Genomic DNA, 14,368 nt, shown 5'->3' with positions numbered 1-14,368 from the left:
GTGGTGCTCAGTATTTTCTCTGATGATGCTTCAACACCCCTGAATGGTGCATTTGCACCTATCCCTGTAACTGGCGGGGAGATCTTTATCTCAGCTTAAAGTGACACTGCAAGTTATACCTGGATCACTGTGTGTTAGGAGGGTAGGCTGAATAGATAAATTGACAGGGTCTATTTAATATTAACCATGTATAACTGTGTACCAATGCAAAAACCGTGTTCTTTTGTAAAAATGTATAATTAATGGAAAAAAGTTTGATTGAATAAATAAATAAATAACAGTGTGTTTCAAATTCCAAATATTTAAGATCTCCCCACCAAATACAGTGTTACTTTTTTCTCAATAAAACCAGAAGTGCAGCAATCATGGACTTTTTTATACTATATATAACCAAATGGGAAGGCTTCATTGCAAATCACCTGTAAATGTGGCAAATTTATTTCTAATTAACTATCTACATGAGGGCCGACATTGTGAGACAGGCTGTTGGAGCTTGAGTTTTTTTTTAGGGGGGAGCAATATGAATTGGTGGTATGTGGTCAACAACAATCACAAGGCCATTACTTGATTCAACTATAATCTCCCCCAATGTAATGCACCCAATAACAGCTCAAAGTATATAAACCTTAGACATCAGGTTCATATTACAGTGTGTCTGTTAAAAACTCATCTCCTTTCAGCTGTCAGTTTATAAAAAATGTTGTCTGATACCCCTAACTAAAATCTAGTGGAACCAATTGCCTTCAGAAATCACCTAATTAGTAAATAGAGTCCACCTTTCTGTAATTAATTTCAGTATAATTACAGCTGTTCTGTGAGGCCATCATAGGTTTGTTAGAGAACCTTAGTGAAGAAACAGCATAATGAAGGCCAAGAATAAAGTTGTGCAGAAGTTTAAAGCAGGATTAAGCTATTAACATCTCATGGAGCACTGTTCAATCCACCATACGAAAATGGAATGAGTATGGCACAACTGCAAACCTACCAAGACACGGCTGCCCACCTAAACTGACTGGCAAGGAGAGCATTAATCAGAGAAGCAACCAAGAGGCCCATTGTAACTCTGGAGGAGGTGCAGAGATCCACAGCTCAGGTGGGAGAATCTGTCCACAGGACAACTATTAGTCGTGCACTCCACAAATCTAGCCTTTATGGAAGAGTGGTGAGAATAAAGCCATTGTTAAAAGAAAGTCATAAGAAGTCCCATTTGTGGAAGCCATGTGGAAGAAAGTGCGCTGGTCAGATGAGACCAAAATTTCTTTTTTTGGCCTAAAAGCAAAGCGCTATGTGTGGGGGGAAAACTAGCACTGCACATCACCCTGAACACACCATCCCCACAGTGAACCATGGTAGCATCCATCCCTCCCAACATTTTGAGATGGGAATGAGGGACAACTACTAGCAAACATATGTAGCATAGGACATGCCCCTGCCACACCCCCTTAAAGGAGATATAACAAAAAAAAAAGGTCAATTACATGCACAAGGGCTTTTTTTACCTCTACTATTCCTTTATATTGGTTTTAAAATGTACAAATGCAGCAATTTAGAATTTGAATAAAGGTTCAGCACTGGGAAACACTTTTTTGAAAGATAAAAACTGCATCTATATACATCTATATAGATCAGACCAAAATGAGGGACAAATGAGGGGGGGAGAGGGACAGAGGGATATTGCTCCAAATCAGGGACAGTCCCTCCAAATCAGGGACAGTTTGGAAGTATGTAGCATCACAGCATCATGGGATGGGGATGCTTTTCTTCAGCAAGGACAGGGAAGCTGGTCAGAGGTAATGGGGAAGAATGATGGAGCCAAATACAGGGCAATCTTAGAAGAAAACCTGTTAGAGTCTGCAAAAGACTTGAGACCGGTGCGGAGATTCACCTTCCAGCAGGACAACAACCCTAAACATACAGCCAGAGCTACAATGGAGCCATCTCTTTATTACCTTAAACAGTCTGGAATAGTCTTTCTCAACCAGGGTTTCTCCAGAGGTTGGTAAGGGTTTTTTGAGCAGTAAGCAGTGGCAGTTTGATCTGCAATCTACAATACCCACCAAGTAAGGGGGTAATATCCTACTGACTTCCAACGTAAGAGGTCAATTCTACATGGGTGACCAATGAAGAGGGGCTTTTCTCCACTGACGACCAATGTATGAGGACACTTTTCCAGGAGACACTACCATTTTCACCATTTTTTTTTATTTTTGCCTTGCCACCATTCCTTGCCTTATTTATTATTATCATATTATTATCATATAGAGCAGGTGAATATTGTAAAATAATTTGTTTTGGGCGTTAAATACTCTAGTTATGCCATTTTCTTAATACTTCTATTTAAAAAAGTTTTCAACTTACTGATCAAACTAATGTAATGTGATCTGTAGATAAAATATTTTTTACCTTGGGCTCCTTGAGACGTCTAAATTATTTCAGTGGTTCCTCTGGGCTAAAAAGGTTAAGAAAGGCTAGTCTAGAAACTAATTCAAATTCACTTATTCTATTATCTTAACTTTAGTATTTCATGTTCCTATAAATTTGCTGCCCTTCTATGTACCCTTTCCAATTCCAAGACATCCTTTTTGTGAACTTATGCCAAAAACTGAACTGTACATTCAAGATGAGATCACATCAATGCCTTGTAAAGGTGGAAAATTATGCTTCACTTTTTTGAGTCGATGCCTCTTTTGATATAATACATTAATTATTTGGTTTAAAAGTTGCATGCTTTCTGCAAGGACACATAGCTTCTTCTCCATCACTGATTCACCCAGGTTTATGGATTCCAAGTGTATACATAATTTTAGGAAAATGTCTGACAGATACACCTTTGCTTCATCAGACAACAGTAAAACTATTGTAGACCTGATGAGTTTCTTAAAAAGTATTTGTGACTTAAACTGGCATACACTAGTAGAATTTTACATGATTTTTTTTTATAAGAACAGTTGTAAAATTTTTCACTCAATAGTGCTGTCAAATTGATGTTTGCGCTTGACCATAGTGATAAGAAAATTCAAAGGAGAAGGATGGAAAACGTTTCTCAAATGAACATATTTCGAACAGTGTATGTCACAGGTTTGATTTGCCCTCTACCATGTTTTATCAGTATTTACAGTTGCAACACGAGGTCCAAACCAAGGGTAATGTGGGAGGTTGGATGCAGCCACCTACCCCTGTTTTTCACCTACTCCAATCTACTGTATTTCAGAAACTAAAGGATTTATGTCCCAATGTTATCATATGCTCTTAACAAAATATTTAACGACCCACCTACCTAAGGTGATGTCCCAGTGGAAGGTGGACCTTGGGTTATTGACAGGGGATCAATGGGAGGAAGCATTTCAGTCGGTCACCATATGCCCTCTGAGTGTCTCCCAAAAATTGTTACAACTTTACATCCTGCTCTGAGTGCACTATACACCCTTAAACTTTATAAAATGGGCAAGCTTACGGATCCTTTGTGTGGTAAATGTAGGCGGGTACCTGGACACCTCATTCATCTCCTCTGGAGTTGGCCAAAGCTTCATTGATACTATCAACTCTCAATTGTGTTTTTCAAACTGCTGTACCTCTGGACCTGATCTGTTGTTTGCTGGGAGTTCTTGAGAAGGCGGTTCGGGAGGAGATAACTAGATTAGCTTTTGTTTGTGCCTTATTTCAGGCCAGGAAAGGGATTCTTGTAGGCTGGAAATCTGTAACACCACCAACCATTAAAACATGGCTGACTTATATGGGGAATACCCTTCTCCTTGAACGGTATACATATCAACATGCAGTAGGGGACGGCAAGGCACGTTTGAGAGGCTTTGGGCCCCTTGGTTCAATATGCCTGGGCTGAGCCCAGGATAATCATTCAGTTGAGACTATTACAGTGTCCAGATGGATAATTATAATTAATGCCGCTGAGAGTATATTTAGTTTCTTTTTTTCTTACTTGAAATTTTGTTATCTGGGTCAAAGATCTTTATTTCTGATTGATCCCTTTTTTTTGGGATGGCTTATTCTATACTTGGCCTGTCAGGGCATTGCTATGTTATGGTGCAACAAACTTTTATTATAGTATACCGGTAATTGGAAGTCTTCTTTTTTCAAACTGAATTGTTTTATAGTCTCAATAAAAAACTTCTTTGATATAGAAAGTGTGTAGGAACCAAAGTAAATATAGAAAGTGGACACATATAAGATCAAGTCCTAAATACTGATCAAACAATGGTATAAACAACCACTAGACTAATATATAAAGTGCAAGTGATGAAATTGACAGAAGAAGTGACATATAATCTTAAAATTGAGTACTAATAAGGTGCTAGTAATAAAAAATGTCCAAATATAAAACTCTTCAAATAAATATTAGAGTGCTCCAATCAAAAATAGTGTCCATATAAGCAAGTGAACTGAAGCTGTGAAGAGCTGCTCCGGTTGACACTTTGTGTCGTGACTTCATCAGGGAATGATGAAGTCATGTGACCGCGACGCTACGCGTTGGAACAGATAGGCCCTGGAAGTGACGTTAGGTTGCGAGCTCACCGCTCATGGTGCTGTGTTTGTTTGCGTGTTTTTTAACGTGAGTACCAAACAGGCTGTTATTTTAAATAAATAAATTCAAGTTTCAACATACTTCACGATCTGGGCCCCCTTATTTCTTCCCCTATATACATTGTTACTGGATCCGGAAATCTTCCCCTTTTTTTCATGCATTACTGAGCTGCACAAAGGAGAAAACCCCCAGCTATCTACTGCAGGAGTCTGGATTTCGCTGGCTGCTATTGTAATTTCTAAAGCTGTTACCTTACAGCAGTAAGGTAAGGGGCTATTCCACACATAGGTGTAATTGCACTGAAGAAATCAACCACCAAGTCACCATTAACATTCTCTGCACAGAGTGTCAACCAGAGCAGCACTTCACAGCTTCATTTCACGCTCTTATATGGACACTATTTTTGATCACTCTAATATTTATTTGAAGAGTTTTATATTTGGACATTTTTTATTACTAGCACCTTATTATTACTCAATTTTAAGATTATGTGTCCCTTCTGTCACTTTCATCACTTGCACTTTATATATTAGAATGTATCCATATCTAGTGGTTGTTTATACCATTGTTTGATCAGAATTTAGGACTTGATCTTGTTTCCACTTTCTATATTTACTTTGGTTCCTACAACGCTTTCTATATATTACTGTTATTTTAGTTATAACTTAGAGCGCAACACCAAATATTAATTTTTATCCTATTTATTTTGTTGGTTATGGTTGACCAATAGGGTGTTTACTGCAACAGGTATACTCATCCCTATAGCCACAGGTAGCGTGGGAATAATTAATTTCTTCACACTAAGAATAAGGCTGCTTTCACACTGAGGCAGGGGTTGATGGTAAAATGCTGCTAGTTTTAGCTGTGCTTTACCGTTGTTTTAGCGTCGCTATTTGGCTGCTAGCGGGCGCTTTTAACCCGCGCTAGCGGGCAAATAAAGGGTTAATGCACCAGTGTAGCTCCACTGCTGAAGTGCTTTACAGATGCCCATTAATTTCAATGGGCAGGAGTGGTGGAGGAGCGGTGTATACACCGCTCCTCCACCACCCCAAAGATGCTACTTGCAGGACTTTTTTTTAACATCCTGCCAGCGCAGCGCCCCAGTGTGAATGCACTCAACACTGGGACTGCAGAAGAGGTGTTTTTCAGGCGCTTTACAGGCACTTTATTTTGGTCGGAAAAAGGTCTGATGGTTTTCCCAACGCAATTCCGCTCAAGCTGTCTTGCCTACACACGGTCACACCAAATTCTGACCGTCAAGAACGCGGTGACGTACAAAACATACGACGGGACTAGAAAAAGAAAGTTCAATAGCCAGTAGCCAATAGCTTCCGTCTCATAGTTGAATCTGAGCATGCGTGAGTTTTTGCGCATCGGAATTGCATACACACGATCGTAATTTTTGATAGAAAGTTTTTCCATTGGGAAAATTCAGAACATGCTCTCAAATTTTTGCTGGCGGGAATTCGGCCAGCTAAATTCCGATGGAGCATACACACGGTCACATTTTCCGATGAACAGCTCTCATTGGTCTTTTGCTGGCCAAAATTCCGATCGTGTGTATGTGGCATTACAGGCCCGGAAGCGCCTGAAAAACACCCCAGTGTGAAATGGGTCTAAGGATAGCTGATGAGCAGAAAAAGTCTGGTAGATCACAACTTTTTGATCACTCATACAGATAATATTCCTATCTGAGTAAACATTTATTTTTTTGTAAATTTTTTAAATATAAAAGTAAAAGAAGGCAACATAAAACGAGTGCGATATTTCACACTTAGTGATAGTTGCTCACAAATATAGATGCTGCCGAAAAATGATGACATGAATAAGGCGTGATTATGAAGAGTTGAAGATTTTTCTTTTTGAAGATAAAACTTATAAAAGTCCAGTAAAGGGATACTGTCACATTTTTCTTTGGCCGCATGCGTTTGCTAATTGTAAATGCATTTTAACCAAACCCCCCCCCCTCAAAAAAAATCAACATTTTAAAGTAAGTTTAGATTTTGTGTTGGGCCGCATACAGAGCTTTCTATGGTATATGTAGTTTTTGTTTGGGAGATTACATCAAAGTATAACTAAAGGCAGAACATTTTTTCTAGTTTTGTATAAAGTGGAGAGGGATTAGAACACTTCTTAGTTTTTATTGATGTCTGTGTCCCCGTTAGGGAGATTCACTTTGTCTATTTGTCCTGTTTACCATTATCATTGAAAGTGAAAGTAAAAGAAAATCCCACATTTTTTGTATGTCCCCAGAAAAGCAATAAAGGGGAAGTCTTCCAATGGTGAAACTAGTTCTGGTGATCTGGGGTCCCCAAGGAATTCCCTTAATTTGCAGGGATTTTCTCTCACTTCCTGTTTGACTATGGGACAGGAAGTGAAGGGAAATCTCCGCAATGTGACACATGGCTAAAAAAATATTTGACAGAGGTTACAACCCTCCCTTGCTCTACTTTCTACTTTAAATGCTTCCGGACCACCCGCCACATATATACTGCGTACCTGTACTTGATTTTGTGCACGCCATTTGGGGCGCCAATCAGAAGCTTCGGCAGCCATGATTGCAACTGGGACCCCTCGATCGCTTCAAGGAAAGGCAGAATGGCAGTCTGCCTATGTAAACAAGGCAGACCGCTGTTCTGTCATGGAGTAAAAGAGAGATCTCATGTTTAAACTACCGTATTTATCGGGGTATAACACGCACCGGCGTATAACACGCACCCCAAGTTTAGGAAGGCATTTTAAGGAAAAAAGTTTTAGGAGGGAAGTTTAAGGAAAAAAAAAACTTACATTTAAATGCCCGTCAATGCAGACTTATCAGTGTGCATCTGCAGCCTTGTCCATCATTGCAGAATGATCAGTGTCATTTGCAGCTTGCCCAGCATCATTTGCAGCTTGCCCAGCGCTGTTTGCAGCCTTGCAGAGTGTCAATTGCAGCTTGCCCAGCGCCGTTTGCAGCCTTGCCGAGTGCCATTTGCAGCTTGCCAGTGTCATTTGCAGCTTGCCCAGCGCCGTTTGCAGCTTTGCCTGTGTTTAAATTTCCCGCCGCCGAGACAGACCGAGTGAGCGCCGCCGAAAAAGACGAGCACGAGCCGAGCCGAGCACACAGTACAGTCGGCTCTGTCTTTTTCGGCAGCGCTCGCTCCAGAAACAGCAGGGAGGCGGGACTACGAGCGGAGCCGAGCAGTCGGCTCTGTCTTGTTCGGCGGCGCTCAGTATTTTTCGGCGGTGCTCGGTATTTTTGACTCACAGACAGTGGGGATCGGCGTATAACACGCACCCACGACTTTCCCCCGATTTTAAGGGGGAAAAAGTGCATGTTATCTGCCGATAAATACGGTAAGCAGAAACACAAATATCTCTTTTTATCCAGTTCATCCACTCCCCCACAGTTAGAAAGCATTCCCTAGGAGCCCTATGTTAACCCCTTCCCTGCCAGTGTCATTTATACAGCGATAGTGCATTTTCTTTAGCACTGATCACTGTATTGGTGTCACTGGTCCTCAAAAAAGTGTCAGATTTGTTTGCTGCAATGTCGCAGTCTTGCTAAAAATCACTGATCGCCACCATTACTAGTAAAATTTATAAAAAAAAAAAAAAAGTCCATAAATCTATCCCATAGTTTGTAGATGCTGTAACTTTTGTGCAAACCAATCAATATACACTTATTGGGATTTTGTTAACTAAAAATATGCACCAGAATCGCTATTTCGTGATCTAGCTTGGAAGAAAGGGCAAGCTCGGATTAGGCTACAGACGCTGCAGCTCCCGGTCAAGAGAGGAGGAATGGCGATACCACATTTGAGATCATATTTCTTGTCAGCTCAACTCCAGCATTTAGCTGGGGCTGGGCTTCAAAGTGGAGAGTGCCCAAATCATAAATTGATGACTGATAATGCCCCGCATAAATCATTGGTTGAAGTTCTGGAAGCTGACTCATTTGCTCATAGGTGCCCTACTAATGCACTAGTGGGGAAGGTGTGGCGGACAGTAAAGCAACTTATGGGTTATGTGGGAGTGACCGATTATACCCCTCTATGGTACAATAGAAACCTGGCTGAATTAAGCAGCATAGATAGATCCTTGGAATGGGAGCGGCAGGGGATTAGTAGGCTAGTGCAACTATATGAAGGGAATCTTATGAAATCCTTTGAAGACCTTAGGCAAGAATTTAGTATCTCCAACAAGACGTTTTATAAATACCTGCAACTGAGGCATGGAATTCTAGCACAGTATGGGTCACTAGTTATTGAAAGGACCAAAACTTCCCTGTTCCAGGGCCTTATTGACCGAAGGCAGGCAAAGGGCCAGATCTCTAGGCTATACATAAAACTTAGGGATAGAACCTTGAAGGGGGAGGGACCCGATAAGAGCAGGCGTGGATGGGTAGGGGATATGGGGCCGATAACCCAGAAGCAATGGGACGAGACACTTGAACAAGGAAGTTTGGTTTCCATATCTCCATCACAGCGAATGTCTCACTTGTTTTCTTATACATAGAGCATACCATACCCCCCATAAGATGTGGAAAATGGGTAGGAAACCCAGGGATGAATGCCCCAGATGTGGGGCACCAGGTGACCTTCTTCACATGGTGTGGAAATGCCCAAAATTGTACAGGTATTGGATGGAAATTGTACAGAGAATAAATAGGACTTTTAAGACCACTCTGAAACCAGAGGCCAAGGTTTGCTTATTGGGCATCCTAGAGGAGGGTAGAATTCATTCTCCAACATGGACGTCTATACTAAGGTGCCTGTACCAGGCTAGGCGGTTAATAGCAATAAACTGGCAAGCCAAAAACCCTCCTGTATTGGAAGCATGGGCAAATGCAATTAACTCCACAATCTGGTGTGAACGAGCGATGTTCATAAAGCAAAATAATTTAAAGAAATTCAGGGCACTATGGAACCCCTGGTTGAGTGATATGGGTTACCCCTTGAGTGGGGTTGCCGAAGGATAGACCCAGAACCTGCTAGTTTGGTTCGTGGCCGCGGGGGGGGGGGGGCTTTCCACCTTTCCACCCCCTTTTGGTGGACTTTTCTGTGGGTGCTACTCCTCTACCTCTTTTTTTTTTTCTCCTCATGGCGGCCAGGACCTCCCAACCAGCCAACCATGATTGAGGTGGCTGGGACAAACAGCGCGTGCTCGAGGTGGGGGGGAGGGCTGGGGAGGGGGGCTGAGGGATAGTTAAGTAGGAAAGCCTGTAGTAACTCGAATATTGTATATGGCTTTGTTTTTATTATATATGTATGAGACGATGGGTTTTTTTGATTTGTGAAAGCCACTGTAAACTTGTGTTTAAAAAACTTAATAAAGAGAAATTGGTTAAAAAAATATGCACCAGAATACATATTGGCCTAAATTGATGAAGAAATTCGATTTTTTTTTTTTTTTATTGGGTATGTTTTATAGCAGAAAGTAAAAAAATATATTTTTTCCAAATTTTGGAGCACAAAAAAAATAAAAGAGGTGATCAAATACCACCAAAAGAAAGCTGTATTTGTGGGGAAAAAAAGGACATCAATTTTATTTGGGTACAGTGTCACACGACCGCGCAATTGTCAGTTAAGGGCAACGCAGTACCGTATCACAAAAAAATGGTCAGGAAGGGGGTAAAACCTGCCGGAGCTGAAGTGGTTATTTCCAAAACTGATTGTTAAAAAAAAATAAAAAATTGTAGTTGTTTCAAAGGACATTTGTCAAGTCATCGAATGTACTGAGAATTTTTCTAAGAATGGTCATACGAATATTAATTTTAAAATCTACTAGTGTATATCCCACTTAAAGAAACACTTTAAAATTTTGGAATACTGCCACAAAAAAAAAAAAAAACACTCTGTACTTGTCACCATTGGCATACTAATTCTGTTTCCACAGTTTTATAAAACATCAACTTTAGTTTTATTCCTGGAACTGACAGATGTACCTAGTGAGTTTCATAGATATGCAGAATCGCACAAATAATGAGCTCTGCACCATATTATTTTGCAGAGGTGATGCAATGAAACATACCTTGCAGCAGCGTGTTTGATACAGAGGTTTGCTAAAAGCTAGTATCTACCCACAAACACCATCTTTTGCAGATTTGTGGTGACAGTTACATATGTGAGCAATACTCTTGCACTGGAAGAGCACAGTGTGGTATGGTGTAACAGCGGGGAAATGGAACAAAGTCAGCTACTGAATGAAGAGCAATACAGAGCACACAAGATTCTATGCATGTTGCAATATTACTTTGTTACCAAGTCTGGAAAAAGAGGACAGAAGGTCATAGGGATTTATCTTTGTACAGACAGAAAAAACGCTAATACTTTTCCCCCATTATTACAGGAAATGACAATGTGGGAGTTGCTCTGTTTATCAATGTCAGTCAAACGATTTCAGTTATTCTGTTGCCAATTCTGGCGTCTCTTTAATTTCGCCACTGTTGTTTTGAGATTATTTTGGGGGAGTTTTTCCAAACGAGAATTATATATTTTTTTAATTTAGAAAAGCTATTATCACATAAGTCAACATTTATTTTATGCTTATACAATTTTTGCTCTTTATTTTTTATGCACACACATGCACATCGATCATTATAATATAATCAGTGGGGACTGGGACCAATCCTATTTAATTTGTTCATAAACAACTTGGAGGATGGGGTAAACAGTTCAATCTCTGTATTTGTGGACGATACTAAGCTAAGCAGGACAATAACTTCTCTGCAGGATGTGGAAACCTTGCAAAAAGATCTGAACAAATTAATGGGGTGGGCAACTACATGGCAAGTGAGGTTTAATATAGAAAAATTTAAAATAATGCATTTGAGTGGCACAAATATGAATGCATACAAGAAAATTTTTCTTGTTTTGTCCTTTCGGATAATTTTGGATGAACTGTCGTGGGCTTATCGTACGATGGCTTTGAAAGCAGTATTTTTCATCCGATTTTCTGATTGTGTGTATTAAGCTTAAGTCCTATAATGCGGAGTACACACGACCGGGCTTTCCGGCAGACTAGGTCTGACGGTCTTCCCGACTGACTTTTCAGCGGAGTTCCGACTGACTTTCTGAACGAATGGACTTGGCCACACACAATCACACCAAAGTCCGACGGATTCAACCGTGATGACATATGACCGGACTAGAATAAGGAAATTCATAGCCAGTAGCCAATAGCTGCCCTAGCGTCGGACTAGCATAAAGGCGAACTGATTGTTCAACCAGACTCGAGTCCGTCAGAAAGATTTGAAACATGTTCTAAATCTAAAGTCTCTCTGATTTTTAGACAGCAAAGGTCCGATGAAGCCCAAACACGATCAAATTATCTGGCGGATTAGTTCCGTCTGACCTTTGCTGTTGAAAAGTCCGGTCATGTGTACAAAGCATAGGATGCAAGGTGGGGTCTCTCGTGTGTTTTTCCAGCACATCCCACAGACAGTTGATTGGCTGGAGACCTTTAGTGCAGACCCTCGCAGTATAAACATCCCACATTTAGTGCAGCCCCCCACAGTATAGACAAGACACCCCCTTAGTGCAGACCCCCGCAATATAGACAAGACACCTCCCTTAGTGCAAACCCCTGCAGTATAGACACCCCCTTAGTGCAGACCCCCATCAGCATAGGCACCCCTCTTCCCTCCCATAGCGGCCCCCTGCACATGTCCATCTACTTATAATAAACTAGTGTACAGTACAGACCTCAGAACAGCTCGGGCTCCTCCTCCTCCTTACTGGATGTAAACAGTCACCCCTCTGGCAAGTGTCACCCGGGTGCAGCCCGCACCCCCTGCCCGCACCTAGCAATGCTACTGAATGACTGGGTCCAAGGTTTCCCAGCAGAACATTGCACAAAACCAAGACATTGCCTCCATTGGTTTGCCTTCTTCTTATACTGCATCCTGGTGCCATCTCTTCCCCAGGTAAGCGACGCACACATACCCAGCAATCCTCATGATGTAAAAGAAAACTTGATTCATCACACCAGACCATCTTCTTCCAATGCTCTATGTTCTGTGATTGCAGTCCGGCGGACAATTTTGAGTCAAAACTTCTTTCTAAGTCTGCCGGACTTTTGGGAACAAAAAGTCCACTTTGCCCACACACAGGCGGATTGGAGTCCACCGGACCAAGTCCACGGGATAGTCCAATCGTGTGTATGCGGCATTAGTGTCAGATTTGTCCGTCGCAATGTTGCAGTCTAGCTAAAAATAGCTGATCGCCACCATTACTAGTAAAAACAATAAAAAAATAAATAAAAAGTCCATAAATCTATCAGTCCTCAAGGCGCACCAACAGATCATGTTTTTAGGCTTTCCATTATTTTGCACAGATGATTTGATCAGTTGCCCTAATAATTACCATAGCTGTTTCACCTGAGGGAAACCCTGAAAACAATTGGGAAACACTAATCTATCCCATAGTTTGTAGATGCTATACTTTTGCTCAAACCAATCATTATAAGCTTATTGGGATTTTTTTAACAAAAATATGATTAAGAAATGTGATTTTTTTTTAAATATTTTATTGGATGTGTTTTATAGCAGAAAGTTAAAAATATTGTTTTTTTTAAATTGTCTGTCTTTTTTTGTTTATAGCGCAAACAATTAAAACCACAGGGGTGATCAAATACCACCAAAAGAAAGCTCTATTTGTGGGGAAAAAAGGACATCAATTTTTTTTGAGTACAACGCTGCACGGCCATGCAATTGTCAGTTAAAGTAACGCAGTGTCGTATCACAAAAAATTGAAGTGGGTAAAAACCTTCCAGAGCTGAAGTGGTTAAAGTCAAACTATGAAAAACTCTCATTACCTGCTATATAACAGTGTTCATACTCCCAAAGCCACTAAAAGATTTGTTTTGTGTAGAGTGAAATATACCTGGTTGATCCTGCCTTCAGCTGTCCCTCCCATCTTCTCTGTATCCTCACTGCAAGCTAAGATTGTGTGGACCAGCTGGTGTCCTCTATGGATCAAGCTCCTCCTACCGGTTTTGTCACAGTCTTGTGACTTCCTCTGTGAATACTCATACGAATACTTAAGTATTCCCAGAGGAAGTCACGAGACTGTGACAAAACCAGTAGGAGGAGCTTGATCGGCTGACGAGAGAGTAACTAGGAAGTGTTACAGAGCTGGCATAGGACAGGGGGAATGCCGTATAAACCAGGGCTGCAGAACCGAACCACATGTGACTCTATCACCCCTCAGCACTATAGCACTTTAAATGTGATTTTTATTTATTTGAAATGTGAGTTGTACATATGTGGAGTTCTGTTTGCAATGAAACATTTTTAAACATTTTAATGCTATTGCATGCCTCTGTCATTTCCCGAATGTGATGTATATGAGTAGAGTCTCACAACATAACAGGAGAAAATAGTGACTTCTGAGCTGAGTTATTATCGGAAGTAGCAGGTGGCTTGTGTTCCATACAGGTTTTCCATAAACTTGCATAGGATAAAGGAAGCAAAGGAGGATCTCTCAGGTTATTGCTATCAGTTACAGGCTTATTTTTTAAGCCCCTAAGGTGAGGGTACACCCGGTGGAGGTTATGTGTGCACAATTATCACATGGTTGATGTTAATATGGACTTTTGTTGTTTAGTTTAAACCAGGGGTCTCAAACTGGTGGCCCTCCAGCTGTTGCAAAACTACGAGTCCCATGAGGCATTGCAAGGCTGACAGTTGCAAGCATGATTCCCACATGCAGAGGCATGATGGGACTTGTAGTTTTGAAACTGGAAAGCTGGAGGGCCACCAGTTTGAGACCTCTGGTTTAAACACTTATCATGAATTAATTTAAAGTCACAGAGGAGCTCGAGCACTTTAATTTCATATGTATGGAC

The 14,368-nt window shown here is 40.9% G+C and overlaps 1 protein-coding gene across 7 annotated transcripts in view; it reads right to left on the bottom strand.

Moving 5' to 3' along the window:
• RBMS1 (RNA binding motif single stranded interacting protein 1) overlaps nt 1-14,368 on the bottom strand; it is a 490,465-nt gene that overhangs the window by 364,776 nt on the left and 111,321 nt on the right. The gene's annotated exons all lie outside the window — the stretch shown is intronic.

This window comes from Lithobates pipiens, unplaced genomic scaffold, assembly GCF_037356315.1.
Source record: "Lithobates pipiens isolate NorthernLeopardFrog02 unplaced genomic scaffold, aLitPip1_a1.2 Scaffold_22, whole genome shotgun sequence".
In the NCBI taxonomy this organism is placed as follows: Eukaryota; Metazoa; Chordata; class Amphibia; order Anura; family Ranidae; genus Lithobates; species Lithobates pipiens.
The sequence above is the reverse complement of the archived record's forward strand: the minus strand, read 5'-3'. Positions and strand labels throughout refer to the sequence as shown.